The 12,769-nt window shown below is 36.2% G+C and overlaps 1 long non-coding RNA gene across 2 annotated transcripts in view; it reads left to right on the top strand.

Moving 5' to 3' along the window:
- The window catches only part of LOC109502505, a 66,367-nt gene extending 62,947 nt beyond the window's left edge, over positions 1-3,420 (top strand). For both annotated transcript variants that reach the window (XR_002161125.3, XR_006584606.1), the window contains 2 exons: positions 1,207-1,259; positions 2,316-3,420. This is a non-coding gene — a long non-coding RNA (uncharacterized LOC109502505). The remainder of the gene's footprint in view (positions 1-1,206; positions 1,260-2,315) is intronic.
- Positions 3,421-12,769: the final 9,349 nt, after the last annotated feature.

Genomic DNA, 12,769 nt, shown 5'->3' with positions numbered 1-12,769 from the left:
TCAGTGCTATGGACAGGGTGAAAATGGCATTTCCCTGCTTGCTTGACCCCTGAGTGGGGAGCTCATGCCCACCACCCTTCAGGAAGCCTTCACGGAAGAGCAGACTTTCACTTTTCCGTGTGTCCCTGGCCTCACCCTGCCTTCACCCTGCCTGAGTCTGAACTGTCTGCCTGCCGGGCAGCACAGCACTCCTGTGCTTTATGTTAAGTCTGTGGCTAGGCTCTATAACTCCAAATTTTAGGGATCCAAGGGTTTGGTCCTTCACTGATCCCCTGGGGGAGGGTCTCCCTGCACTACTGCCACCTGCAGGTTTGTTACTGGGGACATTATAGCTCAAACATATTCTATAATTGCCAAGCTCCTCTGAGAATAGGCCTACGTAAATCAGACAGAAAGGTATCATTGAAGTTAGGATTATGTTAGCCTACTGGCATGTAATGGAAAAGTGCCAAGGAGTGTAAGATGTTGACAAGAAAGTGTTTGAAGTATTAGGCCATAGCAAGGGGAAAATAAAGATATATCAATAATCTTGAGCACTCAGTGAAGTAAAAGATAAGTGAATAAATGGAAAGGTAAGAGGTTGGAGTCAGAAAATTACAATATATTAATTTATACTTTTCAAGTGTTCATTAGAATGTCTAGTTTAATTTTTTTTTTCAACGTTTATTTATTTTTGGGACAGAGAGAGACAGAGCACGAACGGGGGAGGGGCAGAGAGAGAGGGAGACACAGAATCGGAAACAGGCTCCAGGCTCTGAGCCGTCAGCGTCAGCCCAGAGCCTGACGCGGGGCTCGAACTCACGGACCGCGAGATCGTGACCTGGCTGAAGTCGGATGCTTAACCGACTGCGCCACCCAGGCGCCCCTAGAATGTCTAGTTTAAATAGAGGAAAATAACTAAAACTAAGAAGTTGGATTGAAAACTAGTCATTGGATTGATTAATTTTTTTGGCTGACTTGAGTCAGAAAGTTTTACCTTGAATACCCATAATGGTAACTGTAACTTAATCAATATTGAAATATTTCCCAGTTTACTTGTATATAATTACAAAATTTAATACTGCAAACAATGAAATTTTATCTTTTATGGATTTACCCAAGTATATTGTTATTTAAAGTCAATGAATTAATACTGTGTTAATAAAATAAATGTATACAATCTATTAAAAATAAGAAAGTTTTACAAGTACTCATTTGTGCTTTTAGCTTGGAAAGAAGTCCATGGTGAATGAGGAAGAATATGCTGTTAATGCTCTAAGGTAAGACAGATTTATTCTTTTATATCAACTCATGTTCACACGTTTTTTAGAAAAAGAAGTCATACCCATAATATAATGTTTTTTTCCTTAATTTTACATAACAAAAATATTGCCATTAACATACATTTTAGGTTTTTCTTCTTTGGAGTTATCAAAATTTATTAATCTTTTTGAATAAATCAGCTAAGACCTTGTCAGATATCACTTTGTTTTTAAATTGGAATACACAGATATTTATGGAACCCATTGATTTGTGTGGGGTTTAAAGATTTAAAATATAAACTGGCACAGTGCGTCTAATATTTTAAACTTAATATTACAATTATACCACTGTTCTTCATTGGATAAACCTTTGACTCAGAGCAGCTACCTACAGATACTATGTTGTTGTTATAGTAGACCTGTAGAGGTCACTATTAACAGACAAATGAAAAGCATATTGGAATTAGAGGTTAATATAGCTAAATCTGAAATTGTGTGTGCCCCAAATTACTAGAAAGACCATAGTACTCCCTTGCATAAAGACATTATAAAAATGTAACAAAAATTTAAATCAGAAATTTTTAGATAATTAAATGATGAAAGTAAATCTTACTACTTGGGTGAGAGAGTCACATCATATGATTTAAAATTTCCCATCTCTGCAGTTTCTTAAACAAATTGAAAGAAGAAAGACCCCTTAAATTTAGTTTTAAGAATTTTCTGTTGTTTATTTTGTCTAATATTTTGTATAATATTTATAAGAATATACAGCAAAAAGATAGATGAAAGCAGGACCTTGTTTGGATTCTCTAAACACAAGCTATATCTTATAAAGTGTAAATTTTACTTTATTAAAAACAAAAACCTGAGGAGATATTTCTAATAAAAAGTGGTATAAAGTAATCATTTTTAATGTTCATTCATATGGGTAGTTATCAGGTGGGTATATGTGGGGAAAGAGCAGGACTAGTCAATAGAGAAACCACCCTTACCACGCGAATGCCAGTAAAACCCCCTTAAAATGAAGGGAATCTGTCATCTTGTGTAAATTCTCTTCTGCTTCCATAAACACAGCCGTAATCAATTAAAGACCCACTTGTGAAGGAGCCATTGTTTGCAGTTCCATTCAGTTGCTGAGTTGTCTTTTAGGCTGCCCATGCGGAAACCCTGGTAAGGTGATGAGAAAGTTCAAAGCACCTAACTTTGCAATGTGGATTTTGTTATTGAAACTTCTCTTTATCTTTTTAGTCATTTAAAAAAATGTAGTATATGTAGTGTATATGTTCATTGGTAATTTCAAGAAAGAGAAGGGACTTAACATAACAAAGGATGAAAATGATCTCATGACATAATTCTCTGCAACTATTAGATTACAATGCCTTATGAATTAGTTCAAGAGGAATCAATGTTGAAAATGTTTGCTAAGAAAATAAATAATATTACTTCTTCATAAGTCTGTTGATAGAAAGTGAGAGTGCTTTCTTCAACATTCAGTCGTTATTTTTGGCATGACTGCCATTTTGTTTTTGTTCTCAACTCTCCCTACTTCTCTAATTTCAACTAGACAGTAGTATTACCACTGAAGTGTAGTCAGTATTTAGTCTTGATTGCCAGATTTGGGAGACTGTTGGAACTTTGCTAAAGAGGCAGATATAAAAATATTTCAGATAGAATTTGGCATAAATGATTTAAAGACTTAAGATAAAAATGAATTAATATTAAATATTTAATGCTATTGATATATATAGAACTAGAGGGAGTAAACAAATAATATAGTAATAAAAGTTACTTAATGCATGAAAGTAAATCCTCATAGAGCAAGCCTAAGGACTAAAAAAGAAATTACATAATGTTATTCTTAGAACCTCACCTTGTTAGAGTAGGAATCTAGCTTTTGGGTCACCCTTAATCTTTTGCTTTCTAGGCAAAAATGGGCCAAATTTCTTCCCTGACTACCTAAAAAATAACCTGTCATAGGCCTAGGGGAAGTCACATTCAACTATAGTCATATTCAAGTCAAATATAAAAGATTTTGGAATGGAAATATAGGAATGAAGTGATCCAACAAGAATGTTTTCTTTCCTAAGATTTCCTTTGGTTTTCTAGATCAAATAAAGAAAATAAGCATTTTAGGAATACAATTCAATAAAACTGCCGAGTCTGTCACTGTTATACAAACTCCTAGGCCTCTCTCTTTTCCTTGAGTGACATGTCTGGGGAGTTTATAAGGAAGAGCCTCAGTGTCCAGACCAGCCACTCTACAGATGACTCAGGACACCTTCGCTAAATCCATTCATTACCCTGGCCCCTAGTGGGAGTTACACGCGAAGCCTGCCAATTAGATGTTGGTAATGTGGACTCTGCTTTAGGGAATTGGGTAAGACTGCCAGAATTCATTCCTGAACTTTAGCAGCCACAAAAGAGTATTTTTCTGTCGTCTGTAACCGATTCAAAACCAGGTCTCAAAAGGACAAGCTTCCTTTTGTGCCCCATCTTTCCTAAAGTCCAGTGACTAATAATGTTACAACATCAGGTTTTTCACAAGATCACAGGAAACATCTGACGAAGGAGAAGCAAAGAAAAAAATGTCATTGTTTGACTTGATTAGCCTTTGTTTAACTCTGTTTTCTAATATTAGAACATTCTTTTTGGAAATAATTACATGGTAATTTATCACAAACTAATGGTACTTTATTGTTAAATGAGAGATTAAACCTGGGTTGTGTCAAGAATCATAAAGTAAAAATAAAATAAAAAGCTTTCCATAATGAAGGTTGTGAATGAAGAAGTTAATCATATTTAACACTGCTTGCCCTCGCCTTGAAAAAATATTTCCAAAATCCTATCCTGAGGCTGTATTGGCATCACTACTTCCTTCTCTGCTAATAAACACACATAAGGGTGAGTGTTTTGCTTTCAAGTTCATTGACATTATTATTGTTTTTAATTTTTTTTTACATTTTAGTCTATTTGAATGCTTGGGTGATGTTTTGAAATTATTGAGGGGCAGCTGTAGATTTTCTTAATAAGGATTCTGTGAACTTAAATATCTGATTAGTAGAATGAACAAATCTTGGAAAATGTCCAAGTCATTTTGTAGAAAATGTCAGAGAACTCTAAACAGTAGGAATTTTAGGTAGTAAATTCATAGTCAACCCCTGTAGACTGTAATAAGAAAGATGTGACTCTGTATCTCTGTACGAGATGTTTTGTTTTTGTTGTTGTTTGTTTGTTTGTTTGTTTTAAAACAATGTATTATTTTGGCTTCTGGTCCTAATTTTACTTTAGAAATTATTTTTGATATGCTTCAGACAGGAGCTTTCTGTCCAGGTCTTGAATGCAAGTATTATATCTTTGTTTTGTATTCTTGTGCAAATATATTTTATTGGGAACCTATTTCAAAATGCTTGTTAAACATATGAGCTTAGTCACATTAATGTAGTCAAGTGCTGTAACTGTAGGGGCAGAAATTGGAACAGAGGAACCTATGTCTCATACTCATGGCTGCAGCTCACTGATGAGAGAGGTTTCCTTCATCAGCTCACTGCCTATGCGCATGCTACACTGCGTACACACTTATTTCTTTCTGCTGTCACACACACACGCACACACACACACACACACACACACACACCTATAATTTAGGGGGAAAAACCCACATTTGTCATAAAGCTTAGGAGTTAAGAGTAAGAGAGTAAGGCCAGGATAGTAACTGTTCAGAACTTGAATGAATTGCTGGTTTTCACCAAGTAAACTGGCTGGCCTTCTCAGGCAGGCTCCAAATTCCTGTTGAAATGAAGACTTTCTTTCCTGGACTAGGCCTGGCATTCCTGGGAAACAATGGCCCTTTTCAAATAGGCTCTGAAATTTCACAGGTGAAGGGAGAGGGGCAGTCATTTGATCCCACCCACAAGAAGCCTGTTAGTATTTTAAAAAGTGAAGACAGAGCCTATCATGGAAATGCAGGCAAAGCTGGCTAGTGGCTAAGAGCTGCAATCTAGATCCACAGTTTTGCAGATCTCTGTGAAATATGAATCAATTTCAGTGTTCTGTCTTTGACTCACATTGCAACACTTATTCTAGATTTTCTTAAGAGCAGACTACAGAATCACTGAAATGGGGTTTTATTTTGTAGCATGTGTTAAGGAAGAGCAGTATTCAAGTTTTTCCTTAATTAGGAACTAACATTAGAATTTATTTTAAAAAAAGATTAAATTGCTGGGGCGTCTGTGTGATTTTGGAAAACATGCAGGGTAAAAATATTACATAGAGTTACAGAAATATATATATAATTACATATATATGTAATAATTTTACCTTGTATCCTTTCCAAAATGGTTTTCAATTAGGCCTAATTATATTATAATTGAATAATTTAAAAATTCAGAAATGTTCAGATAATTTTGGAATCCCATATGAAAGTATATACAACATCCAATTTGAAAGAATTTGGACATATTGATCACCACACTTAACAAGTACAATTAATATCAGATGTATTTCATAGGTTTTATGGAAACTTATTTGACTAGACCTTTCAGTGATTGCGTGAGACAAACTGAGGGTTAAAAAAAATCTTTTTTTAATGTTTATTTATTTGTGAGAGAGAGAGAGAGTGCAAGTGTGCAAGGGGCAGAGAGAGGAGACACCATCAGAAGCAGGCTCCAGGCTCTGAGCTGTCAGCACAGAGCACAACATGGGGCTGGAACCCATGAACCATGGGATCATGACCCGAGCTGAAGTCCAACGCTTAACTGACTGAGCCACCCAGGCGCCCCAAACTGAGGATTTTAGTATTCAGTTACATGGGTGAGAAAATAATAAAAGTTCAGATTGTGATATTTATCATTAATAAAATACATTTTATTAGGCACTCCTTTATGCAAGAAACTGAATTTTTCCATTTGTATTTGTTTTAATAATCCTTAATAACTGCCTCAAGATTGATAATGAACCCAGTATTTAACAGAAGACTTATTTTAGACATAATTACTTAAGACTCAGAAAATAATTGATTTTTACTTAAGAATAAATAATAGAACATTTTATGAAATTGTCACTCTAAATTATATAGTTCTTTTCTAATAAACCCAATTAACCTGGTCATTATGTAACAATATAATATTTTGAAACATTTTTCCTGATATTTTGGTTATTATATGGTGTATTCTCCCCCACCCTACGCTCCCCTCTCAACCCTGGCCCCAATTCTAGCAGCAACCAGGGTGTTCTGAGCTTATATCCTAGAAAAGGGATGAAACAATAGAATAACAACAATAAAATGAAAGTATTGGTGTTTGACTTTCAAATGCAAAAATAAAAAGGAATTTTTAAAACACACACACAAAGCAAATAATAGGAGAAAAAAGCCAAGGTGCAAAAATAAACTAACTATACCAATCAAAACTAGTTTTCCCAACCCACCAAGAAAAATTTTTTGTTGGAGAAGAGGACAAGAAGCAGAGGATAAAGAGCATTTTGATATTGGTGGATCACTTGATAAGAGAGTCTATGTACCTTGTTTCCCCAACTATTGGGTTAATGGGAATTAACAATAGATCAATCTCAAAAATTTGGGATTCTAAGGGACCTGATATTTCTCAAGTGGAGTTTAGAGACCTGTCAAGCTGTATACTTTGTATCTACCCTACTCTTCCTCTACCTTCATCTATACACTCTCCCCCTTGCATGGAGAGGAACAAAAGAGTACAGATGGATGGGGTATTCAAGACACAGCTCTAAGATAGCCTCTTAGAATCTCTTGCTCCTTTAATATAGACTAGAGAGCAAAAGTATGTTTTTCCATTAAGTTGAGAGCAGCACAGGGAGGGAGCAAGGAACCAACAGATGGTAGGAGGGGTTATTTTGAGGAAGAGGAAGATGCAGCTGTCATATACAAGGGCAAATGACAGAAAATATAGAAGAGAAAAAGAAGTACCCCATGATGGAAATTAGTGTGAAGTGACCATTAAGAACCATATAAAACTTTCTAATTATGTGATACTAAGAGCTTTGCAACTTAGATATAACCTCAGTGAAGGGTTTGTAGGTACAAAGGTAAGTAACTAAAATGATTAAGATTACTCTAAATTGACCAAGATTATTTTTACTACCCAGCAAAACAGGGGGGAGGGGGGCACAGAATAGAAATTGTTTATGTATAGAAAAATAAAGTTAGTACTTTTGCACACTTGAATTTTAAGGATTAGAAGTCAGACCCTCTGTACTTATTATAAAGAACAAAATTCAAAGAAGGACATCTAAGTTCACTGCTTTTATTTTTCATTGCTTCATTTATCCTTATTGTCCTACAACCTTATTTGAACTCACATTAGAACGTCCAGCTATCTAGTGGTGCCCCAAGCCTGGAGGCAGATGCTCACCTCATCTATCTAGAGGATGAAAAAAGGCTGACTAGCTGCTTGGTGTAGAGGCAGGAGATTATTGCTATTGCTTTGAGACTAGCATATTCTCCTAGAACCTGCTATGACAAAGGATATGTGAATGGACCAGACATGGGCCCTTAGGAAAAAGAGCTGGGTCGAAGCCATTTAAGGGCTGCTGAAGAGGACCAGCCTGGATTGTTGAAAGGACTCCAATAGTGTGAGATTGTGGGAGGGAGTCTCCAGGGAAATTAGAGACTGGATAAAGAGTATTCAGCCAGGAGAATGAAACACCACAGCTATGGAAACCTCCAAAGTATCCATGCAATCATCCCATCAGAAATTAGGGCTTTAACTACATATCAAGCACAGAGAATATGGCACAATCAGCCAAGGAAAAAACATTTGTTCTATATTTCCTGCTTTATTTGACCCTGGAAGAATCTGAAAAAGCTGCTAGCTAGTGAGGAAGGAGGAAGGCATATGAGGAAAAAGAGCAAAGGACAATCAAGCATTCTAATTATTTTGAGGCAGCCCACTATAGACCTTGGCCTTGGGAAGGAGAAGTCTCAGTTTGAATAGCTATTGAAACATTGATTAATAATCTGGATTGTATATATTATGATTTTTGAAGTGAGACAATGTTTTGGGTCTTAAGGGATCATAGGACTGCTTACTACCTAAGAGTAAGCTGGAAAGTAATGAGACCTAGCCAATTTTACATCCAAGGGCGGGGAAGATTTCCCACATTGAATAAATTTTAAGGAAGTATTGAAGATAAAACAGAATTGTTACTTTAATTTATTCTATAAGTCTTATCTTCAGTATACTAATTATATATCTTACAAATAATGCACAAAATACTGCGCAATCACAAATAGTGGGTAAATTACTCCTGTACTTGGATAGGGAGCATTGTCCGGCAGTATAAACAAGGACTTGCTGGAGCATTGTTTTCTATTTAGCTCTATTACCTTTATTTACTGGGTCACCTTACATCACAATGTTTCTTAATTTCAGTTTTTTTCATGTAAGAATAAATAAAAATGTAATAATGCTACGTAAAATGGCTTTTGCTTCAAATGAGCTAATATAAATCAAATGTGATAATGTAATCAATACATTTTGAACACTTAAGTGCAATACATATATAGTATTATATTGTTAAAAATAATAATGGCCACTCTCTTAGGGCATTTTATGAACTCAAACTATTTTGTTAAAGGAAAGATTTTTTGGTTTTTTAGTGTTTTTTTTTTTTTAAATTTGAATGTTTGGAGCACCTGGGTGGCTCAGTCGGTTGAGCATCTGACTTCGGCTCAGGTCATGATCTCACAGTTTGTGGGCTCGAGCCCCGCATCAGGCTCTGTGCTGCCGCTTGCTCAGAGCCTGGAGCCTGCTTCAGATTCTGTGTCTCCTTCTCTCTCTGCTCCTCCCCCACTCACACTTTGTCTCACTCTGTTTCTCAAAAATAAATGTAAAAAAAAAAAAATAAAAATAAAAAATAAATAAATTTGAATGTTTATGTTCATATGTATTTCAGACATTTTTGCAACACTGTGAAACACTTTGAAACAATGTGTGTAGTAGACACACATCCTTTACTTGTGATTTATCATGAAAATTTATCATTTTATTTCTTCCTGTTTTTTGACAGAATCTCAAAATGAGATTTTTTGTCTCAATTTTAAGGCCTACAAAGATTGACAATAAAATAATAGGTGATAAGCACGTCTAATATTTATTAGTGAAAATAAATACATATATATACTTGTACATAAATACTGGTATAAAATATATACAAGTATATGCTGATAAATAATATATACAAAAATATATATGTATCTATGTGTATATATATGTATATATATGTATCTATGTGTATATATATGTATATATATGTATCTATGTGTATATAAATATATATGTGTGTGTATATATATATATATATATATACACACACAAGCATATACATGCTCAGCTGTGTGTATATTTGTGTGTAAATGTGTTTACATAGCTGGATATGTATATGACTGTATATAAGCCTGTGTATATAGTTACTTTAATTTTCTTAATAACCCTGTGAGATTTATGCTATTATTTTCTGTATTTTTCAGATGAAGGAATTAAGGCACAGAAAGTTTAAGTAACTTAACCAGGGTCACATTTATGGTGAATAATAAAGCCAGGAGCTACACCCCAGCATAATAGTACCAGTGTATGTTCTGTTAAGTATATTCCTATTGCCAGCATCTAAAGAGAACTACAGAACAACCCATGTTAGAATTACAAAGCACATCATTAAAAATCAGCTTTGGAAAGGTCAGTGTTTATATAAGTTAAAATCAGTAATTAAGCGGAAAGTAGGAAATTGAAAATAATTGTAAGAGTGTTAGTCTCTCATGAATGGTAGTGGATTGCTTCTCGCTTACTTCAAGTCAAGTGAGAAGGGCATTAAGAAGAATAGAATACAAGTAGAACTGCATAAATGCCCTTTGCAACTTGGGACAGAGACACAAGAAATCTAAACAACAAAATCTGGTTTAAGCAGCTTGAGGCAACATATTAAAGGATGCAGGTAGGAAGTAACTCCATTCCTACCAAGAGTGTATTAGGATTGCATGTTTCCTCTGCTCCAGATGTGGGACATTTATAAAGAGCCTTGGAGCTGCCTTAGACTCACTCTAAGAGTCTTGTCTAAAAGGGAACTACTGTAAGAGAAAAAGATAATAAGGAGAGAGGTATCAAAATCAACCACCCAATGGGAATGTATTTACTCTCATCAAGGGAGATATTGGTGTAAGACCGCAGTGATCAAAGATTTCCAAAGAACCCACAAAGCACCCCCGTGTAACCAGCAGTTTAAACACGGACAGAGGGGGGCGCCTGGGTGGCACAGTCGGTTAAGCATCCGACTTCAGCCAGGTCACGATCTCGCGGTTGGTGAGTTTGAGCCCCGCGTCAGGCTTTGGGCTGATGGCTCAGAGCCTGGAGCCTGTTTCCAATTCTGTGTCTCCCTCTCTCTCTGCCCCTCCCCCGTTCATGCTCTGTCTCTCTCTGTCCCAAATATAAATAAAAAAAAAAGTTGAAAAAAAAATTTAAACACGGACAGAGGAAACCAATGTTAAATTACATTGGTACAAGTTACATATTATCTTTCCTGACACTTATTTTTCCTAGAAGAGTCAGAAACTATGGTTACCTTACTTCCTTCCCACTGCAAGTGGTCTGTCCTACTACCCTTCTTTCAGTTCCTCAAACATGTCAAGTTTATCTCTGCCTCAGGATTTCTGGATTAACCACCTTCTCTGCCAGACATATTCTTTCCTGTGATGGTCACAAGGCTCTCTCCATTAGTCAGTCATTTAAATGTTAAATAGAATCCCATCAAACAAGCCTTCACATAGGGCCTAGTAGGCCTTGTTTAGGATTCTCACTTTTAGTCAAAATGGGAAATGAAGTCAAAGAAGGATAACATGGTGTGATTAATTTTTTTTTTCCTTCACAGTCTGCACAGTTTATACACAGACACAGGCCCATCCTGGGCCTTTCATCTCTATAAATTTAGAGTTTTCTCTATAAAATATAGGTAATTTAGCCCACAAAATGGAGGAGGGGGTTAAAGGTTAGGAGGACACAATAGGAGAGTTAAGATCCACTCTTCTGGAGAAGGATCAGGCTGGGAGAGGGCTTGAAGGCAACATCAGCACAGAGAGAGGAGGAGTATTTTTTAATAAAAGTCATTCCAGGGCTCCTGGGTGGCCCAGTTGGTTGAGTGACTGACTTCAGCTCAGGTCATGGTCTCAGGCTTCATGACAATGAGCCCCGGTGTCAGGCTCTGTGCTGACAGCTGGGAGCCTGGAACCTGCTACAGATTCTGTGTTTCTGTCTCTGTCTGTCTCTTCCCCACTCACACTCTGTCCCTCTCTCTCAAAACTAAATAAACATTAAAATTTTTTTTTTAATTTAAAAAATAGGGGCTCCTGAGTGACTCAGTCAGTTAGGTGTCCAACTTCGGCTCAGGTCATGATCTCACAGTTCGTGAGTTCGAGCCCCACATCAGGCTCTATGCGAACATCTCAGAGCCTGGAGCCTGCCTTGGATTCTGTGTCTCCCTCTTTCTCTGCCCCTCATCCACTTGATCTGTCTGTCTCTCTCTATCAAAAATAAGTAAACATTAAAAAAAATAAAAAATAAAGTTTAAAAAATGTTTAAAAATAAATAAAATTTTAAAAATTTAAAAAGTAAAATTTAAAAGTCATTCCACTTTTCATGGAGAAAAGATTATAGAGGAAATTAATGGAGAGAAGGAGTCAAACATATGCGTTGGAGGTAGAGCTCACAGAATTTCATGATATCTTGATTATAGGTTGTTAGGGAAAGAAGGATTAAATAAGACTCTTAGACTTTTGGCTAGAACAGTTTAGTCATTGGAAGAAGACCTGCATAAGAGAAGTTTGGATGTAAGTTGGTATGGTGAGCAGAATACTAAGATGGCTCCCAAGATCCCTGCTTTCTTGTATACATGTCTTGTGTAAACTCTTTTCCTTGAGAGTGAGCAGGGATCATAAATATGATAGAATATCCCTCCCATAACTAAGTTACAAATCAGTTCATATTCCATTAATAAAAGGGATATTATTGCATGTGGGCCTAACTTAACCAGGTGAGCCCTTTAAAGGAAAGTGAAATGTCAGAGAGATGCTTTTCTGCTGACCTCAAAGAAGCAGCAAACTGAGATAACTGAGAGAGGAAAAGATCTCATAGCAAAGACCTGAGGGAGCCTCTAGGCTGAACAACTAGCTGATAGTTGTTCCTGGATGATAGTCACCAAGAAAATAGGGACCTCAGTAATAATACATCTACAAGGAACTGAATCTGTCAACAATATAAATGAGCTTGGATGGGTACCCCAAGATTTATGTGAGACCATAGCTCCAGCTAACACCTTGATTTTGGCCCTACATGATCCTGAACAGAGAATTCAGCTACTCCTGAGAAGTTTAAGCTTCTAGCCTATAGAAACTGTGTGTAAATGGGTATTGTTATTTTATTTTATTTTAATTTTATTTTTTTTATTTACTTTAGAGAGAGAGTCATGCAGGTAGGGAAGAAGGGCTGGCAGGGGGGGAGAGAGAGATTGAA

The sequence above is a fragment of the Felis catus genome, chromosome C1 (genome assembly GCF_018350175.1).
Source record: "Felis catus isolate Fca126 chromosome C1, F.catus_Fca126_mat1.0, whole genome shotgun sequence".
Taxonomy (NCBI): Eukaryota; Metazoa; Chordata; class Mammalia; order Carnivora; family Felidae; genus Felis; species Felis catus.
Note: the sequence above shows the minus strand (reverse complement) of the source record. Positions and strands in the feature narration are given on the sequence as shown.